The sequence below is a fragment of the Tympanuchus pallidicinctus genome, unplaced genomic scaffold (genome assembly GCF_026119805.1).
Source record: "Tympanuchus pallidicinctus isolate F22 unplaced genomic scaffold, pur_lepc_1.0 scaffold9, whole genome shotgun sequence".
Lineage (NCBI taxonomy): Eukaryota > Metazoa > Chordata > Aves > Galliformes > Phasianidae > Tympanuchus > Tympanuchus pallidicinctus.
Window position 1 is genome coordinate 14,124,739 of NW_026294813.1, and position 18,466 is coordinate 14,143,204.

The following is an 18,466-nucleotide window of genomic DNA, read 5'->3' on the forward strand; positions in this document are numbered from 1 at the left end:
GCGCTGCAGAAAAGGGAGGAATTATGAGTTGATCATCTAATAATAGAAATCAACTAAGTCCAAATTTTGCTCCTTCAAAGAAAAATAAACAGCGTCAGAGCAGATCTGATAACCACTGCGCAGTAACAAGAGGATGATTAATTTGCTAAGGAAATTAAAAAAAATCTTGATGAGAAGCTCTAGGAGGAACTTCAGTGCTTGATCTTTTTCAACCTTAGTATGTTGTGCCTACTTCTTGCAGTGTATCTGGCCCCTGCAGTTATTAGATCTACTATCACGTTCAGTCATGGATTTGACCTATGATATCTCACACTGCTGTAATCAAAATAAGTGATGATCTTGGAATTACATGAAAGAGACTCTTTAGAGAATTGTATCTTATGCATATTGCAAAATAATATTAGAGAGAGGTTTTTACCCTCAGGAGCTTGGAAAATGAAAGCTTCTATGGAAATTTGCAGCTGAATGCTTGAATCTGAGAAATTCTGACCCTTAGTATTGACTTATTTTGGTCTGTTAAGGGTAGTATTTATGCACTGTACATATCTTAGACTAGCAGTCAATGAATAATGTAGTATGTAGCATCCATGAACAGCTTCCAGGAAATAAATACAAGTGTATGTTTTCTTACTTTAAAGTTTAGCTCTTATTGGTGGCCCCGTGTTTGTCCACCACCTTTACCCCCCTGGTAGGTTTTGAGGCAGGTGATGAAATTATCTATCTTCTATGTTTCATGCTAATTTAAAATAAGTAATTCTTAAGGTCTGCACACTGCTGTGCTCTGGGGGAAGGCTATTGCATCTGGGAACTTTCTATCCTAGGAAGGTTTGCAGTTAGTCTACGAAAATACAAGAGGAAAGGCATAAAGAGAGAAATCCCCAGTGATAGATTCACAGCTATTAGCTGATTTTTTTTTCCCTCTCTCTGCAAAACTGTAGTAGGATTTCAAAAGGCAGTAAAAAAAACTATTGGATCAGCACAGCGATTTTTTTGCTGTTGTTCCCACTTGCAGCAGCTGATAGAAATTAAAGGTGGGACAAAGTGGAGTGCTCTCATGACAGACGACAATAGGCTCTGCAGAGCCGGAGCTGCGACTGTGGCTTTGAGTCTGCTGTGATTTTTTATGCTCTGTGCAGAGTTCCTTCCGATGTCCCATATTTCTCTCATTCGGCCTTTCCAGCCTCGTATTCACTGCAGTCTGTTGTGGAGGAGATGCATGCAATGTGTGCTCTCTTGGGCTTTGCTTATGCAAAGCAAATTGCTGTCAGTGCTGCTGCAGGGGAAGGGATGTGGGATGTGCGCAGAACCAGGCACCATCCTGGAGAAATTACTCCGCTTTCGGGATAATTATTTCCAAACAGAATTGAAATGGAGCATCCACCTGAGGACCAAGATGACTCCAGGTTATTACCATCGTCCTGCTGGTTAATTTTTCCACACAGATAAGGAAATCAACGGGATAGTTCATTTTAGTCTCCTTATAGATGGAAATTATAATAGCACAAATATTTTATACACAAGAGAGCATGCGTGCAAAAAGGTCAGAGAGGACCAGTGTGAGTGGTGAAGCTTTTGCTCCATGCAAACAGAACAGCAGCGCTAGTAGTGGAGCTCACAGCATGTCAGGAGCCGCTCAGTGGCTTTAGAATCACAGCCTGAGTTTCGGAAGTTGCTGTGGAGAAGACAGAATTGCAGACACACAGCTCCAGAAGCTCTCAGTCCTGCTCTGCAGTGTGCAGGCAGCAGCACCACGCACAGCCCACTCACTTTTTCCTTTGCACTTTCTGCTCTGCCTCTTGCCAGCCTCAGGTCAGCAGACCACACCAAAGCAGCATCCAACTATCTGCAGGATGGTGTCAGCATTGTATGACCCCCCTCCAATGGGGGACTGGGGGTCACCAAGGGCAGGGATAGCTCAGCACATCTGCCTGGGTGCCTGGACACTGTCATAGGTCAGGGCAGAGCGCTGCTTGTGCGAGGGACTGTGACGAAATTACAGATTGCTGAAGCTGGCATCTGGGTTAAATGTTGTTAGCATGAGCAAAATCTGCTGTACCATGACTTTGAAATTGCTCCTGCTTTCAGGAAAGAGGCCACTGAATTGCAGTCCTGCTGATGCAATCACACTGGATTCTATGATGTGAGCAGCATTTGCATCCTGAAAGCTGCATATTGCTCCATATGCTTACGCTAATCTTCCCCGTGCTTTTTTCTATGGTCCAGCTCCTCTTCCAGGTTCCTCCAGCATCCAGGTAGGTGTTTTACTTTCATTATCATTACCACATCTAAAGCAAAGTAAAAAGAGATGTGGGGCACTCCCTGTGTGGCGAAGCATGGAAAACACCAAGGGATGGATTTAATCTCTGCCCAGCTGGTGTCCGAGAAAAACACAGAATGCTGCTAATGCTATCGACATCCAACCAGGATGCAAAATACAAATATTGCAAATCCGATCCATCAGTGTTGGGAGATCCATACTCATGAAACCTCATTTAATCAGGACTTTGATGCTCACATTGCAGAAGAGGTGTATAACCTTCAGGAAGAGCAGGAGAAAAATAGTATTTGTCTGACGTATAACAGAAGAGTGTAAAATATTGCTGTCAGCCTCTGGAATTCCTGACTTCAGCTGTGCATAAAGCCAACCTTTCTACAGAGATCTGCAACATAAAATCATAGAATCATTTAGGTTGGAGGACAGCATCAGGATCATGCAGTCCAACAATCAACCTCCCCACCATGCCCACTAACCCACGTCCCTCAGTGCCACATCTCCATGTTTCTTGAGCATCTCCAGGGACAGTGACTCCACCAGCACCCTGGGCAGCCTGTGCCAGTGCCTCACCATTGTTCCTGAGAATAAATTTTTCATCATATCCTACCTGAACTTCCCTTGGCACAACTTGAGGCCATTACCTTTTGTCCTAAAATAACCCAATGCATGCAGTGTAGTATCTTTTCTACTTTTTGGCCTGTTATCAAGAAGTAGAAGCAATGATAGATTTCACATCACAAAACTGAATGCCAGTAGCTGCCTTGAAGAGCATACAGAAAAACTGCTGGTTTTGAGCATCAGCTTTGCTTTGTTGGTGTGATCCTGCCTGGAGCCAAACGCTCTGCAGAAGGAGCCCTGGACTCTCACTGCTTCATAGAGTTACCTTAGAGGATGTGGGGAGAAACATGTTTGCTGTTTCTCTTGCTTCACTCCCCTCACCCACCTTGTTTTGAGCTGACGCTACTTCAGAGAGCTGCCTGGGAACAGGAGGGCCAATCTGGCATTCTCACGGGGACAAACCATGAACAGATCATTACTTACAGTCAAATCCCCAGAAAAAGAGTAGAAAAATCACAGCAGAGGTCTGAGTCGGTCCAATAGCAAACTCAGAAGGGCCTGGCAGGGCATGGGGCATCCGCTGCTGCTGTGCCAAGCAGCTCCAGGCAGCCCTGCTCCCAGCATTGGCCTTGGGTATGTGATCAGTGCTGGAACTATTGAGAGCAATCAGCTTCAAAAGAGAGTTGTGGAAAACCTTGCTGTGTGGCTACCTGTCACAGCTTGCAATAAAGGCAGTCCTTGAGAGGTTCTCTGGTTATCCTGAACTCTTTTCTTTTTTTAAGATTTAATGTTAGGCCTGTAAACCTTGGACAGGGTGCAAGTCAGGAAGGGACTCTGGCTCAACAGAAATCAGAGCTGCTGACCTCTTCCTTTCCGGCTGCCTGGAAAAGTGAACCTGAATAGCAACCCAACATTGGAAAACACACTTTCACTGTAATAATCTGAAGTTTTGAATAAAAAAGTAACTTTTTTAATTAAAAAAGAAAAAGGTATTCTTTTAGCTTAATGGGAAATTCAATGTTCATTTGAATCTTCTTTGGAAACTGCACTTTCTGCTGAGTGAGAACCAGAGATACAAGCAACACAGGGGAAACAGCGATAGTGAACACCCGAAAACACAGACACCCCGCCCCGCACGATGCGTTCCCCTCAGGGGCGGGGGCTTCGGGGACCGAGCCCCGCATCCCGGCTCCTGCCCCGGGGGATCACCGGAGCGAGCTCCCGGAGGGCTAAGGGGGGGGGGGTTGGCTCCCGGCGGGGCGGGTTTGGCGGCACCGCCCAACGCAGGGCTCCGGCGCTGCCCGCCCCGACGGGGCCGCCCCCGCCGCTCCCCGGGCCGGGCCAGGCGGGCGGCGCGGAGAAACGGAGCTGTGCGGCGAGGGAGCGACGCCGGGCTGGGGGGCGACCGGCCCTGAGGGGCGGGCAGGGATCGGGGCGCTGCGTGCTCCCCCGCGTCTCCTCCGAGGTGAGTGGGGAGCGCGGAGCGGGGAGGCGGCCGGTGCTGGCGCCGGTGGCGGCTTCGCTCCCGCGGGCAGCGGGCGTACGGGGCTGCGCTGGGCTGACTGCTGCCCCCCCCGGCAGCGGCGGGCTGCGTCCCCCGGCAGTCGGTGAGGTGCGTGCTCCCGGGCTCTCCATCTCCAGGGGGCGGTGGGTGCCTCCCCCGTTGCCTGCCGCTCCGTCTCCTGCGGTCTGTAGAGTGCGCGCCGCAGCCGAGGGACTGGGGTGCTTCACCTCCGCAACCCCCGGGGGTCGGTGGGATTCTTTCCCAGGCACTAGTACGACTTTTTTACCCGTGGCCAGCAGGGTGCATCCCTCTGCGGTCAGTGGGTCACAGCCCCACAGGTGTCAGGAGGGTCGGTCCATCCTCTAAGGTTTCGTTTGGTTTTATCCCTAGTTGAGTGGGGTACATCCCCTGGTCCGAGGGGATCCTGAGCTGGCTTTGCTGACACCAATGCATTGACGTGGAGGGCAGGGGCTCTGACCCCATTGTGTTGCTTTATGCTCTCTCCCTGTGGTGTGGATTAGATCCCACTGTGATCGTGTGTATGTGAGCACCTTGCAGTGCACGAGGGTGCTGGGGATATGAGCAAGAGGGGTGCAGTCACATACTCTGCATGCAGCAGAGTAATAAAATCAGACAGCATGAAACATCTGGCTGATCTCTCCCCCACTTCTCCACTATCCCCCCACCCAAATAATAATAAAGTAGTTCACTGTGAAATATTCCTATCCACGCAAAGCAAGGTGTGATACATGCCGTACTGTAAGCCTGGGAGCAGTTATGAATGAGATTTATTAGAGGAAAGCATCAGGAGCTGACCTCGAGCTCTGAAGTTAATCGTGCTGCCCCTCCTTGGGTGGCAGAGGTCTGCAGTTCAACCTGTCTTTAAGCCCCTGACCATTGTCCTTCACTGCAGAAAACTCTTCTGCCCCTTTGAAAGTGCCATTAAGCTATAGATGAACTTCATACAGCCCAGCCCGTTAACCTCCATGCTTCCCCTTGGTAGTCTTTTAATGAGCAGTAACCTCCTTAATCATCCTTTGGCAATATGTCAGGTCCCTGTGCTGGCTGGGAGGGCGAGTGAAGGGAAATCTCAGTGCCACCTCACCTCTGTCCCTTGGGAGCTACAGGGATAAGATGGATCGGTGTGCTGGGGCACCATCCTGATGTCCCTAAATCAGCCTCTTTGTTTCATTCATCACAGCTCAGGCATTTCACTTGCTGCTGGCAAAGGAGCAGCTGTGAGCGGATAGTAAAGCTTGGTCAAAATTCTTTTACCTTCATTTTAAGGCAAGTAGCTGTGTGCTTAGCAACCCTTACTTTCACATCCAGAATGTACTCAGTTGCAAAGATTGTGCTAATTCCTCCAGAGAACTCACCAACTTTGCTGTTTGTAGAATAGCTTCTGCATGTCTCATGTGGTCCTTGCACTGGAAAAGTTGTCTGCTGGGCAGAGCTCACAGTGTGCAGACATGCAGCTTGCAACGTTATTGAGTTAACTTTCTCAACAACAAAATGCTTGAATGCAAATAGAATGTAAAACACGCCTTTGAAGTCTTCTTTAAAATTATTCAGTGCTTCGCCTAGAGGAAATTTATTTCTTCACTTTTAAAAACTCACCAACATTTTACAGAAGTAGGATGTGTTTTTTTTTATTATTATTAAAAAAGAAAAAGGCTAAGTCTTCTGATTTTCCAGATGGGAGGCCTTTTTTTGTGTTACCTTTACCACATTATTGGGGGATCATTACTCTAGGCAATATGAGCAGACATTGCACTGGAAAAGCTTTGATGGAGGTGTGAAGAGCAGCAGCAACCTCTCCTTGTGGGTGTCTCCTGTGGGGTTGTTTGGCTGTGCTGGTGAAGCCCAACATCTGTGTTGTAAGAGCCGTATTTCAGAGGATTTCAGAGTTGCACACCTTTATGCTGTTGGTGTCTTGCAAGGTTCTTGGTAGCTTCATAGAATAAAGAATAGCTCTAGGTGGAAGTCTGGATGTGTGCAGGTGTGCATGGTGTGTGATGGGACCTCAAGGTCCTGCCTTAGTCACAAGCCTTGTGAAATGCTTGGTTCCATTTATTTTCAGTAGAAACAAATTTCTACATCCTGCCTTTAAAATCCAAGTCATGACATCTGTGAAAAAAAATCTTGCTCTTGGTTTTTGTCACTGTTTTAGCTGTAAGACTTGTATACACCACACACTGTGGCTCTTGACAGGTCAGTTGTGCTAAGTCAAAAGCTGTGGATTTTATCAGTGGAAATATACAAAGAAGTACTACAATGCAAACAGTCCTACATTTTTTTCTGAATGTTACTGCTAAACATATATTGCTTTGCTGTGTTGTACACATTTTTGTACTGACATTTCTAACTGTTATTCTTGCCTTCAGTATAGGGCTTGTTCTTCTGCCAGGTTTCATGCAGGTGCTAGTAGGTGCTCAGCATAGCATTCTTGTCCCAAATGTGTTCAAACCCGTTAGAAACTCTGTTAGACAAAAGCAGAATTAAAAAAAAAAATCAACAAAATTTGAACCAGGCAACATGAAGTCAGGAAATGCAGGGGCTGAGGCTCCAACAGCAATATTAACTTGGCTGCAGTGCACATCCTGAGCACTCTTAATGGCATACATCTCATAATGTGTACAGGAATAAGCACGTAGGGTAATATATGCAGAGAGAGAGCAGAAAAGAGTGTTTTTCTGAGTCTGACCCACTTGTCCATGCGTAAGCTGGCTGCTGTGGGCTTTGGGAGAGCCTGGCACTGCCTTGCACTGTGCTCCACAGTGTGCTCGACACCAGATCAGACGTATTTGTGTGCTGACGGAGTGCAAGTAACTGCAACAAATAAGCAATTTGGGTTTTGGTTCTTTGGAAACAATACCAAATTATGAGCTCCTTTGTTTCATTCACTCAGTATGTTGCACAGTGCGGTCCACATTTTGTAATTCCCAGCCGATGAGGCCTCCGTGGACTCGTAACAAAGTGCCACGGCTTCATGTTGCTGAGCTCCTCCTCCTCCTCCCAGTGCCCATGCACTGCAGTAACAGCTCTTCTGGCTAATTTTGACTGGATTGTGTACAGAAGTGGTTACACAAATATTGTGCTTTAATACAGATCTGTGGTGGACCAGGCAACACTGCCCTGCATTGTGTAGTCTTTATTAAAAACTGTGGTACAAAGACATTTTACTAGGTTGATCCATTCAGCCTGGAGGTTGAGCAGTCTGTTCTAGCCCTTGCCATGTCATGAGGCATCGTGTCTCGTGCCACAGAGCCCAAGGTTTGCGTGCAGCGTGCCGGCTGGGGCAGCCTGTGTTGCTGAGCAGCAATCCCAGCAATGACAGAGGTGGTGTGGGTGAACACAATTAATTTGCGGTTACTCACCATTAAAAAAATAGTAATTATTTTCTGCTATAAAAGGGCTCCTGGTCTATTATTGGTATGCTGATATTGCTGTCTCGCCATTGTAAATCTTTGAGAAGCAGACAGGAGCAGTTCTGTAATTCCACAAGGTGATGCTTCCCCTGTCACACCTGCTAATTGCTGCAGCTCCCTTCGGTGCAGCCTCCCAAATACATTGCTAGAAACTGGTGGTAGCTGTGCCACTTGCACTGTAATTTCATTTCTATTTGCTGTGGCCAGCACTTGATTAATTTTCCCTGCAGTGTTACAGTTACCAAAGGGGATTAATACCTGGGTGGCTTACTGTGTGTGCTTAATCTATATTCCTCTTGAAATGGAATTGTATTAAACTAATTTGGCAAAACTTTGAAATGGCATGAGGCTGCTTTTGGTAATTGATTTTTTTTTTCCAAGTGAATAACTGCACGTTATTAAAATGATGCTTTTTCACACAGCTGAAGTGGGTCACTGAGGACCTCACTGGGTCTTTGGAGTTGGCCGATTTTGCCTGGTGCTTTGGGTCACACTGTAGCTGATGATCAGGTGTCCTCTGTCAGCTCCCAGAAGTGGGGTGGTGGCAGCCAGGATTCATGCTGGAGGATCTTCCAAAGTGAAAAATGGGGAAGTGTAGAAAAAAGAGTCTGTAACCGCATTAAAGATGTGTGAAACATCCTCTACTCTGCAAAAAAACCTACAATTTGACAGAGTGGAGCCATCCTCCCCATCTCAGACAGGAGAAAAATCTATTCAGTCTTATTTTTTAATCATATTCAACACAAAAGACTTTTGCTGTGCTGTTTAAAATCCAGGCTCCTTTCAGCCTGTGCTCTGTCGGGATGTTTTCATCTGAAATGGACTGCTGCGGCTGACTGGAGCAGTCTGAAAAAGCAGTGCTAACCTTCCTTCCTGACACTTCAATCGTGCCTTCCACTGTGCAAAACTAGGGCATAAATGCATTAACGCTTGTCACTGGGAAGAAAATCCCATCCGTGATGGGGACCAGAAGAGAGTGATTCTTAGATCCGTGATACAAATCGGTTCATTATTTATTTCAATCAAAGTCTGTAGGTGCTGTTAAAATGAAAAATTGGAGCGCACTTTGCAGAATAAATGTGAACTGACACTGCACCAACCCCAAAGCCTCCCTGACCTACAAAATGAAGGAGAGCTTTGATGCTCACTTCACGCTTCCCAAATCTCAGACAAACAGGCTTTGCCAAGAAGATTGACAGAATTAAAACACATGCAGAGCCTTCTCTGGTCGCAGTTGTCTTCCAGGGAAAAACAACCTGCTGTTGCCCCTCAGGTGTTTGACATCTGCACCAGAGCAGTCCAGGTGCTTGCTTTTCTGCAAATACTGTGGTTACACCTGCTAAGATATACCATCTTAACAGTACCATCGTCCCATAGAAGGTTGTCTTGGAAGTTCTGCAATGCTCTTGACAGTGCCCAGGGTAGATGGGTAAAGTGCAGCCTGGGCCCCACTGGAGCATGGTTCTCCTCACCTCCAGCTGTGTGCAGGTATAACAGCTATATAAATCAGTCATCACTGTCTGACCACAGCTTCGAGTTGATGCACTGCTGCTTCTCTCTTCTCCAAGAGCAAAAGTGTTGCCTGGTAGTGTGGGGTAGGTCTAGCTGTAATGCTGAAGTATGTATTCAAGTCATTGTGGTGGTCTTGAGATGATCAGGGAGTGTGATCTGTTGCAATGTTTTGGTGTTAGTATAATCAAAAATCAAAAAAGGACTTCAAAACTGGGTTTTGGGAAAGTTTTTTATCCAAAGGTGTGCCAAAGCCCGAAGCTTAAAGGCTCTGCTTACTTAATGCAAGCCTGATGCGGTGATGCAATGATGCAGCCTCAGCAACTCCTCAGTGTCTGCTGTGCTGGTAGACGGTGAAGGGGACACATGACAGCACCGTGCTTGTTGTAGTGCATGGCTTTAATCCAGCCAGCAGGAGCCCTGATAGGATCAGACCTTATTTGAAAACCAAAGTCCTTTCTCGCCCATGCTGAAACGGCAATGTGAAGGATGTCAGATGAGGAGTGGGGAAAGGTATTAGTCATTAACCAGCAGCTTGGTTTTAAAATACAAATCCTGGTCGTATGTTCTTTCTTAAATGATCAAATATGAAGGATTTGATGTTTCCATGAGTGATTAGCTATCACATGGTCTTCTGTATTCCAAATGTACAGTTTTCAGCTCTTGAGCATCCATGGTTCTTTCTGCTGGGAACATGCTTGCCAAGTTTATCTGGCAGTACAGCCAGGTGAGCTAACTTCAGGCCAACTTTCAGTTTGCCCTCCAGGCCCAGCAGCAGAGATTATATAACCTTTCCTTCCATTATCTTTCCTGCCCTTCACTCTTCTAGTCTTTGCATCAGACAAACAAAGCATTTCACCCACACCACTGTGCAAGCTTCCTCCATACTCACTGCATTTGAATCTTCCACTTGTGATGAGGATGTATCTTTGCTGGTATGATGGGGCTTGGGCTGCGGGATGAGATGTGGCACATCCTGCTCCATCAGCAATCCACCTTACCTCTTGCATGGAATAACAGACTTCTTCCTCTTCTCCTCTGAATAAAACTATTTCCCATACACAATTTCTGTCCCTTAGCTCATTTGGAAGGAAATAAATAGGAAGTGGGTGGCACAAATAGATTATTCTAGTTGGTGTTCTGTTGCTCCTGACAGCTGTGGGTCTATGGGGAGCTGGGTGTAATGAGCTTTCCTTGGCCTACAGCCTTTTCTTTCAGTTCATGCCAACATGTTTGTCAAAGGATTTAAACCTCCATTAAGTTCATAGTGGTAAGAATGGTGAATGACAGCTCCTGGATAACCAGGACGGGAAGGGCCTGCTGGTCATCCAGCCTTTTGCTCTGCTTTCAGTAGGATCCTTCCTAATTAAAGCATGACTGCTGATTGCAAGATGTCTTGTTTGGGTGGTTTAATGAATTACCACCCTCTCTGAAAAAGCAGAATTGTATTTACTGATGCGGCTGTAAATGTCTCAGCTGTGGGGTGATTATTTACTGCACTATTTTAATGCAAATATTTGTGGTTATTTACATTGATCATATGGGCAGCACACATAAATTTTATTTTGTGGTGAATTTAGGCTTGTTTACTCCTTCCTGCTGTATTTGTGCTACTGTATGCGGTACAGCAGAAGCTGCTCGACGTGTAATTGCCTATCACTTAAGTGCCACTTTGCAGTCTAGAGATATATCAATTAAAATATTCTTCCTCCTCCAATTAATTTTGGTTCTCTGGAATGACTTACTCCTATTTGTCTGGAGTACATTCTCTTAAATCATTTGATACGTCACACTTCTATAATTGAGTGGCGTTCCCAAAGGGGTGGGTGGTACTGGGGCCTGCCCTGTTCAGTATCTTGATGCAATACCCGGATAAGGGGATTGAGTGCACCTTTAGTAAGTTTGCAGATGACACCAGGCTGGGAGAAACTGTCAGTCTGCCAGAGGGTAGGAAGACCCTACTGAGGGATGTGGGCAGGCTGAATTGCTGGGCTGAGGCCAATGGGATGAATTTCAACAAGACCAAGAGCCAGGTCCTACACTTTGGCCACAACAACCCCAGGCAGCGTTACAGGCTTGGGGCACAGGGGCTGGAAAACTGTGGAAGAAACGGAACTGGGAGTGTTTGTGAAACATTTAGATGTTGTACCAAGAGACGTGGTTTAGTGGGGAAACACTGTAGATGGATGGTTGGACTGCATGATCTTGGAGGTCTTTTTCAACCTCAGTGATTCTATGATTCTACAGTTAAATGTATTCTAAATGAAAGGTAGTGATAACTGCAGTAAAGAGCCATAGAGCAAACCACGGTGCCCTTGGTATGGATGCAGCTTGAATGCTGCAGTCTGAGAGCTGTGAAATCTCCAGTTGTGTTCTGAGAGGCCTGAAGACCTCTTGTAATGCGCGTCTTGGAACGTGAGGCAGTTGAAGGTTTGCATATCACAACTGCAGTTTTGCCAGATAATCTATTTCTTATGAGGTTTGCTCATTAGTCTTAAACTCTATACTTCCTGTGTGCTCCTTTTGTGGCAAGTATCAGAAATGATGGGTCAGCCTGAGAAATTTAGGATCGATTTTTCTTCTTTGAAGTGATCCTGTGATACAGTAGGTGGCTTTTCTCTGTACAGGGACTTTGGAAAAATGGAATCTGCTTCTTTCTTTGAAATAGCTGGCTTTGTGATTAATGATTTTATCTGCAGCCTTTTAATACGTCCTGTAGATGGGATGATAGCTCAGAGATAATCACTGTGATGGAGTGCGGAGAGCATTGTGGGTTGAGAGATACGAGATAATGTCTGTGAACATCCCTCCTCCATGTTCAGTGGGAGTAGCCTTACTTTAGGATTAGGGATGCCTTTAAATCCGATCTACGTTGGATTAAGCGTTGATTCTTCTGTGTACCTAATGTACACTGATTATAACTATTAGTTTGGATCCTAAAGCACAGAAAGAAATACAGAAAAAAGTTAGGAGCCTTTTTGAACTTTAAGTATTATTTGATAGTCAAGATGGTCAACCTGATTTTAGGTCCTGGAAATGATACCGCTGTGTGCTCCTACTCACAGGTCTGTGCCTGAATTCATTGACTTCTGTTATATCTGGAAGGAAAGGATTGGTTCTACCTTATGCTAAGACCTACTGTAAGCTGCTAAGACCAATACGTTACTATTCTTTTAACTGTTAGTTGAAGCATTAATTTGAAGAATGCTGGAAGCACAACAGAAATGATTCTTTCAAACTGAACTTAAGCTCTTCTATGGAAGGCTGGACTTGTAAACGCCTGGTTTCACTTTGGTCTATGATTGTCTGAGCCCACCTGGCAGCGTGGACCAGGGAAGCAGCTGGTTTGTTGAGTTGGTGCTGTAGGAACCAACACTTGTGTAGCTTGTGTCAAGTGTCCACATCCCTTATTTATGGAAAAAATGACCCATTGGGGCCTATTTCTGTGAGTGCCAGAGCAAACCTGGCACAGGGAGCCTGTGGCTGTTACAGCCTTCTTTTTTCTCTCAGTTCTCGTCTGTTTATTTTGTTAAGCTGCTAGCATTGCAGGGATGGTTCACTCTTCTGCCACTGATGGAAACTTTCTGTTTGCTGGGAGGTACAGAGGTACAGCTGCAACCTGTATTTGGCAGTTTTTATCAAGGGGCAAATTGCAATTCCAGTTGAAATGAGGTGCTGATTTTCTTAAATAAGAACTTGTTTAAATGGAATCAGGCTAAAAACCAAGAGTCTTTACAGAAGAGCTTCCAGTCTATACTCAGCATGATGATATGCACAAGTTGCCAGCATTTGGGAGAGGTGACCTTTCACAACGATGTCCTTGTCTCCTTCCCGATGCTGGCTGGGAAGAGCAGATTCTCAGTTCCCTTAACTCTGTCTAAATTTTCTGAAGCAAAGTTGAGAACAGTGGTCAAGCTTGTGTTGACACAAAGTAAATGTAGATTTTATAAGACCTGTTTGTTTGTTTGAAGGCTAGGATAGGGATAGACAGATGGATAGACAGATAGATGGATGTATCGGGAAAGGATTATGAAAACATTTGATCCTGTAGACAACTGCTTTTTCCAGATTCTGGCGTGCTTTCTTAGGGCTTCGTGGTGAGTCAGTGATAAGCCACCGCTCAGTCGGGGCGACTACCTGAAGAGAAGCCCTGAAGGATTGTGTGCCCTACAGTGATGGGCATGGAAGAGAGCCTTCTCCCTGTGCTACAGGAGGGAGGCAGTCCTCTTGCTGCATAGCACTGCGCATTGCAGGAGCCCAAATGTTAACCAAAGCATGAATGACAAGGTGGTCTCAGGAGCTCTACCTACCTCTCGGTTTTCCGCATCACTTTGGTGTTTGTAATCCCCCTCTCACTCCTCTTAATCGGGGGGTTGGACTCGATGATCTCTGGAGGTCCCTTCCAACCCCTACAGTTCAGTGATTCTGTGATCTCCTGTTGCTACTGAAAAAAGCACAACAGGCGGAACACACCAATTACGTACTTGAGAAACAATGAAAGTTTATGGTATGGGAAATATACCAAAGCTGACAAAACATGAAAAGGAAAGGGAAAGGATGACTCTGGGAAAAAAAATAGGTTTTTTTTTTTCTTTTTTTACATTGTCTGTGTTAGTAGTTGATGGAAAATTAGTTCAGACAAAGCTGTGAATTTTGTTTGTCCTTAGAAAAACACTGTAATTTTGAGGGCTGAAAGCTTCTCTTTGAGTATTATGACCAACGTTATTTCACAGTTAGATATATTCATCTCAGTTAAATGAAATGGACAAAATCTACATGAAACAACTGCTTAAAATTATAAATAGCTTGCATAAACATGAATTATTAAGGTCACAAAAGCTCCTGGAAACCAGCAGAAATGAGTGCACAGTTGCATTTCTTTTTCAAAACATGCATTAATTAATAAGGGGCTTAGTGCCCAGGTTGTTTCTCCCCTTGCTGCCCCCTTCAGATTTTGCTTTTCATCAAGCTGAGAGGGAAATTGTCACTTCTCTTCGTCCCAAAGCACTGGAAAGTGCTAGGCTGCAACCTACACAACTCTATCATTCACAGCTCTGATATCCTAAACTATTTGTTCAGGTTCTGTTGGTGTCACAATAACACACCCTTTGAAATGGCCATGGTTTTTATGTAGGGCATGCCTACCCAGACTGTATGCATGCTTGCTGGAGTAGAAGGATGAAATAAATTTGCCAGGAGCTGGAGAATAAGTTACTCTCACTGAGAGGACAAGGCACTTGCAGGAGCAGGGTGGAAGAGGAGATGATCTTCATCATGTGTGATACCTAGACATCCTGTCCTCCCTCTGCAATTGCCTCAAAATGTGATGTCTCCTCTATTATGTTGGTCCTCTGCAGATGATGTGGGCATTGGCACCAATTGGTGGGCGTGGTGGGCATTGGTGTGGGAGCTGTGGGAGCGTTTGGAGGAAGCTCCTCTCAAGACCATTGCTGGCACAGGAAAGTATGGGGGCTTGATTAGGAAATGGCAGGCAGGTAGGCTGCTGTGATCGAGATCCCTTTCTTAACACTCAGCCTGCGAAGGTAGGCAGGAAGAAACAACCTAGATGAGAGCTGGAGGCTGTGTTTGGGAAAGAGTGTGTATACAGAGGTAGCCATAAAATGTCAACAATGTTAAGAGGCAGGAAACATACTGGTTTATAAGGAGTTGGCCTGAGTCTTGGGATCCTGGAGATAGAGCACCACTTGAGAGTCTCTTACATGGGTTGTGCGCTATGTAGAGCCTCTGACACCTTGCTGTGTTTGTGTAGGGCAGCAGGGAGAAATGGGGGATGAAGGTGGGTGGTCGGCAACTCTCCTGTCTGGGGTGCTGGCACCTGCACCTCAAACATCCAGTGTCTGGAATACTGAGCTGCAGAAGAGCAAGATCAGTATTTCTTGCACTTGATGGGTTTTAGTGATTCCACTTGTGCTTCGTGCTCTAATGAAATATAATGCAAATGTCAAGACATCAAATGTGGTCTTTTAAAAATCTTGTTGGGTACTGCACCTGCTCTTTATCTGCAAGGAATCTAATTTCTGCAGCCACTAGAGAAACAGTTCAAGGACAGACAAATGTTAAACCATTATTCAAATGCTTCTGGTTTGGAGCTGATACCTAGCTTTGACTTGATGAAGGGCAGTGAGTTTCTTTGGACTGAGATTGGAGGGAGAGTCTGACCTCGTAGTGCTGCAAGATAGTGCACGAGGGCCATGGCACAAACATTAACCCTCCAGGATAACGATTTTGGGGGTGTCCTTGTTAAAGAACATGAGGAAATATTTATCTCATGCTTTATTCCAGCATAGTTTCTTGAAATAACTGTCCCGGGGTTGCTTTTGATATATCATAAAAAACCCTCTAATCAACAAAAGGGCTTTAAAACAAGCAGAGACATGACATATTTGCTAAGATGCATGGTAGCAGTGCATTAATTTTAAGGGATGCTTTTTTGTTTTTTTGGTTTTTTTTCTTTAATGAAATGAGGACACTAATTAAAATTAATCCGTTTATGAATCTTTCTGCATCTAATTTAAAGCGTAAATAAAACATTTGCCTTGTCTGTCTCTTTTCTCGTCATGAGACAATACAAACCTTCTAATCTTTAACTCTTTAAGGTAATATATAGAGAGAGCTATCTTAAATGATTTACTGGAAGGTATAAAAACAGACTGTGCAGCAGAGATGGCTTTTAAAGTGTGGGGAGGATGGCAACAGTAATGTTGGGGGTGCCACAGAGTGGTTTTTATTCCTTGCCTTTGGGAGCAAAACTTCAGTGTATTTTGTAATGCAAATTATCACTCTGTTAGCAGTGCAAGTGAAGGAGGGGAGTCAACAGCCTGCTTGGTTTTTGAGGGCTTGAAACAGAGAGCAGGGAGGCACTGGGGTGAGGAAGGATTTGGGTTGGCACCTCCCAGACTCAAGAAGGGCTGAGGGACACCAGAGGTAGCAGAGATTAGAGAAGATCACTCTGTAAAGATGCCATATTCATTAACACTGCGTTTAAAAAAAAAAAGAAAAAAAAAAAAAGGCTTATGGCAAGGAAACTCTTTGAAGTTTTAGCTGCATGACACTTGAGACTGAACTGTTGTTGATGGTGAAGATACTATTCTGTGCCTTGGTTAAAAAGGAAGCTAAGCGTGACCTTGGGTCTGTGATTGTTGGTGCCTCCTTAATGTATGTTAATTAGTAAAGACTGAGAAAAGTAGTACAGCTGCTGAGGGAACTATATATTCCTTTTTTTTTTGTTATGTGTTCCAGATATTATCAATTGTGCCTAAAGATCTTTCATGCAGTTATGGACATTTGGATATTGCCAATGTGTTTGCTCTCATGTACCATACTAAAGCACTTGCATGTATGGTAATAGCAAAACTATTAGATAAACTATCTCTAAATTATATTTTAAGTGGTATCACGAAAGCTGCGTGCCTCTGTTCCTTCTTAGGCCAAACAAAAAGGGAGAGATAGCATGGTGAAGGTCTGTTGTGTGTGATGATGCTCCCCTCTGCTCCCAGATGCAGATTTTTGGCAAGAAAAGTATTGTGTGTCTCTGCTTCTTGTCACTCCCATTTCTGGGATGTCTTGCATCCTTCGCTATCCTCTCTCAGTTTCCTGCTGTTTGATGTTGATGTCTGTTCTGTATAAACCTTCCAGCCTGAAATTCATCCAGTGCTGTGCTGACTCCAACATTGTGGCCGGTGACCTCTGGGCCAGGACTGAAGCTCAGCAGCTGCAGTCAGAGAGAGAAAAAAAATGTAGGAGGAGGGAAAATCCCAAAAGTAATATCTGCAGACATAAACTGTCCTTGCTCAGAAAGGAGTGGCTTGCTATGGCTCTGGTCTGCACGCAAGTGGTCAGAGAGTTTCTGCTTAGAGAATTAGGAGATGAAGAGTTTAGATAGAGCTGTCTCCAGCAGTGTTTGTACTCCAGATGTTTGTCCGTGGTGACGAGGTCCATTGCTCACCTTTCCCAGAGCTGTGGCTGCCAGGTAGGGATTTTCAGCCCCCCATACCCAATGCTAACTAACATTATTTTGTTATTGACAGCAGGTTTGCAGCTCCCAGGTGGAGTTCCTGGAACCTACTGGTTTGAGCTGTGCTTCTGGCTGTCTCCACTGGGAAGGCAGGACATGATGAATGTTACGACTGCAGGAGGTAATGCACTGGCCTTTGCTTAGGATCTTTGTCTACTTGCAGCGATATGGGGGGAGCAGCAGCAGGACACGGCTGGGGCTCACCCATCCCGACGAGAGGATTTATTATTGCAGGAAGCAACTTCAGCATGAGGCTGTGTTTGTCCTGTGCATTCGTTCCTAGGTTCTGAAGTGCTCTGCAAAGTGACTTCTTTGCTTCCAGCTATGAATTTGCTGGTAGCTGCACAATCCATCACACAGATGCTAATGCACAGATTATCCTCACAGTCAACAGCTTTAAATAATCAAACAGAGATGATTTTACCTCTGTGACCCAACAAATAAAAAGCAAAGTCAGGCAAATCCTCTCACCCCTGCAATCCTACCTAGATTTTCAAGGGCAGGATAAAAGGTTTCACCAGCGACTGTGGCAAGGTCACCAAGGTCGTTCTGTCTGGGTTGATGGTGAGATACAGTCGCGAGGTGCTGGCAGGAGATGGGGCTGTGCTGTAACCTGATGAGACCATCTCTTTGCTGCTGCTGAAGACATTAAATGAGAGGAGCGTAAGCTGGAAGTTGTGTATGCAGCCTGGTTTTCACAGGAAAAATTGTGCCTTGGACTGTCTTTCATTAATGACTTCACCCTTTAACTCCAGTGCTCCTGGAGAACAGGAGTCACTTACAGCAATCAAGAAGGCACAACTCAGGATTACTTAGCTCAGCATTGCATCTGTGGCTTCCTCTGTGCTGACTGATCTCTGTAAACATTGGGAAAGAAGAATATTCTAGTCCAAAAGCCCTATCAGAAAACATACTCTGCTTTAAAAGTTTCTTTTTGCTTTTATTTCTCAGGTCAGCCGATTGTGACTATTTTGTTTAGTTAGTTAGTTAGTTAGTTAGTTAGTTTGGCTTTTTGTGTCAGTAAATCCTAGGTGTTCCTGACTTCTCTCTCATTCTTCTTGCTCTTTTCCCTTTTGTTCTGCTAAACTTATTTCCTTATTCCCACTATTAAGGCTACTTAGCATGTTGTCATTGGGAAGCAGCACGCATTTCTCTGT

The 18,466-nt window shown here is 45.1% G+C and overlaps 1 protein-coding gene across 3 annotated transcripts in view; it reads left to right on the forward strand.

Moving 5' to 3' along the window:
• Positions 1-4,171: 4,171 nt before the first annotated feature.
• PDZD2 (PDZ domain containing 2) overlaps positions 4,172-18,466 on the forward strand; it is a 196,910-nt gene continuing 182,615 nt past the window's right edge. For 2 of the 3 annotated variants that reach the window (XM_052670568.1, XM_052670569.1), the window contains exon 1: positions 4,172-4,298. The gene's annotated coding sequence lies outside the window, so the exon portion shown is untranslated. The remainder of the gene's footprint in view (positions 4,299-18,466) is intronic. The other variant, XM_052670570.1, reaches the window with a different exon arrangement.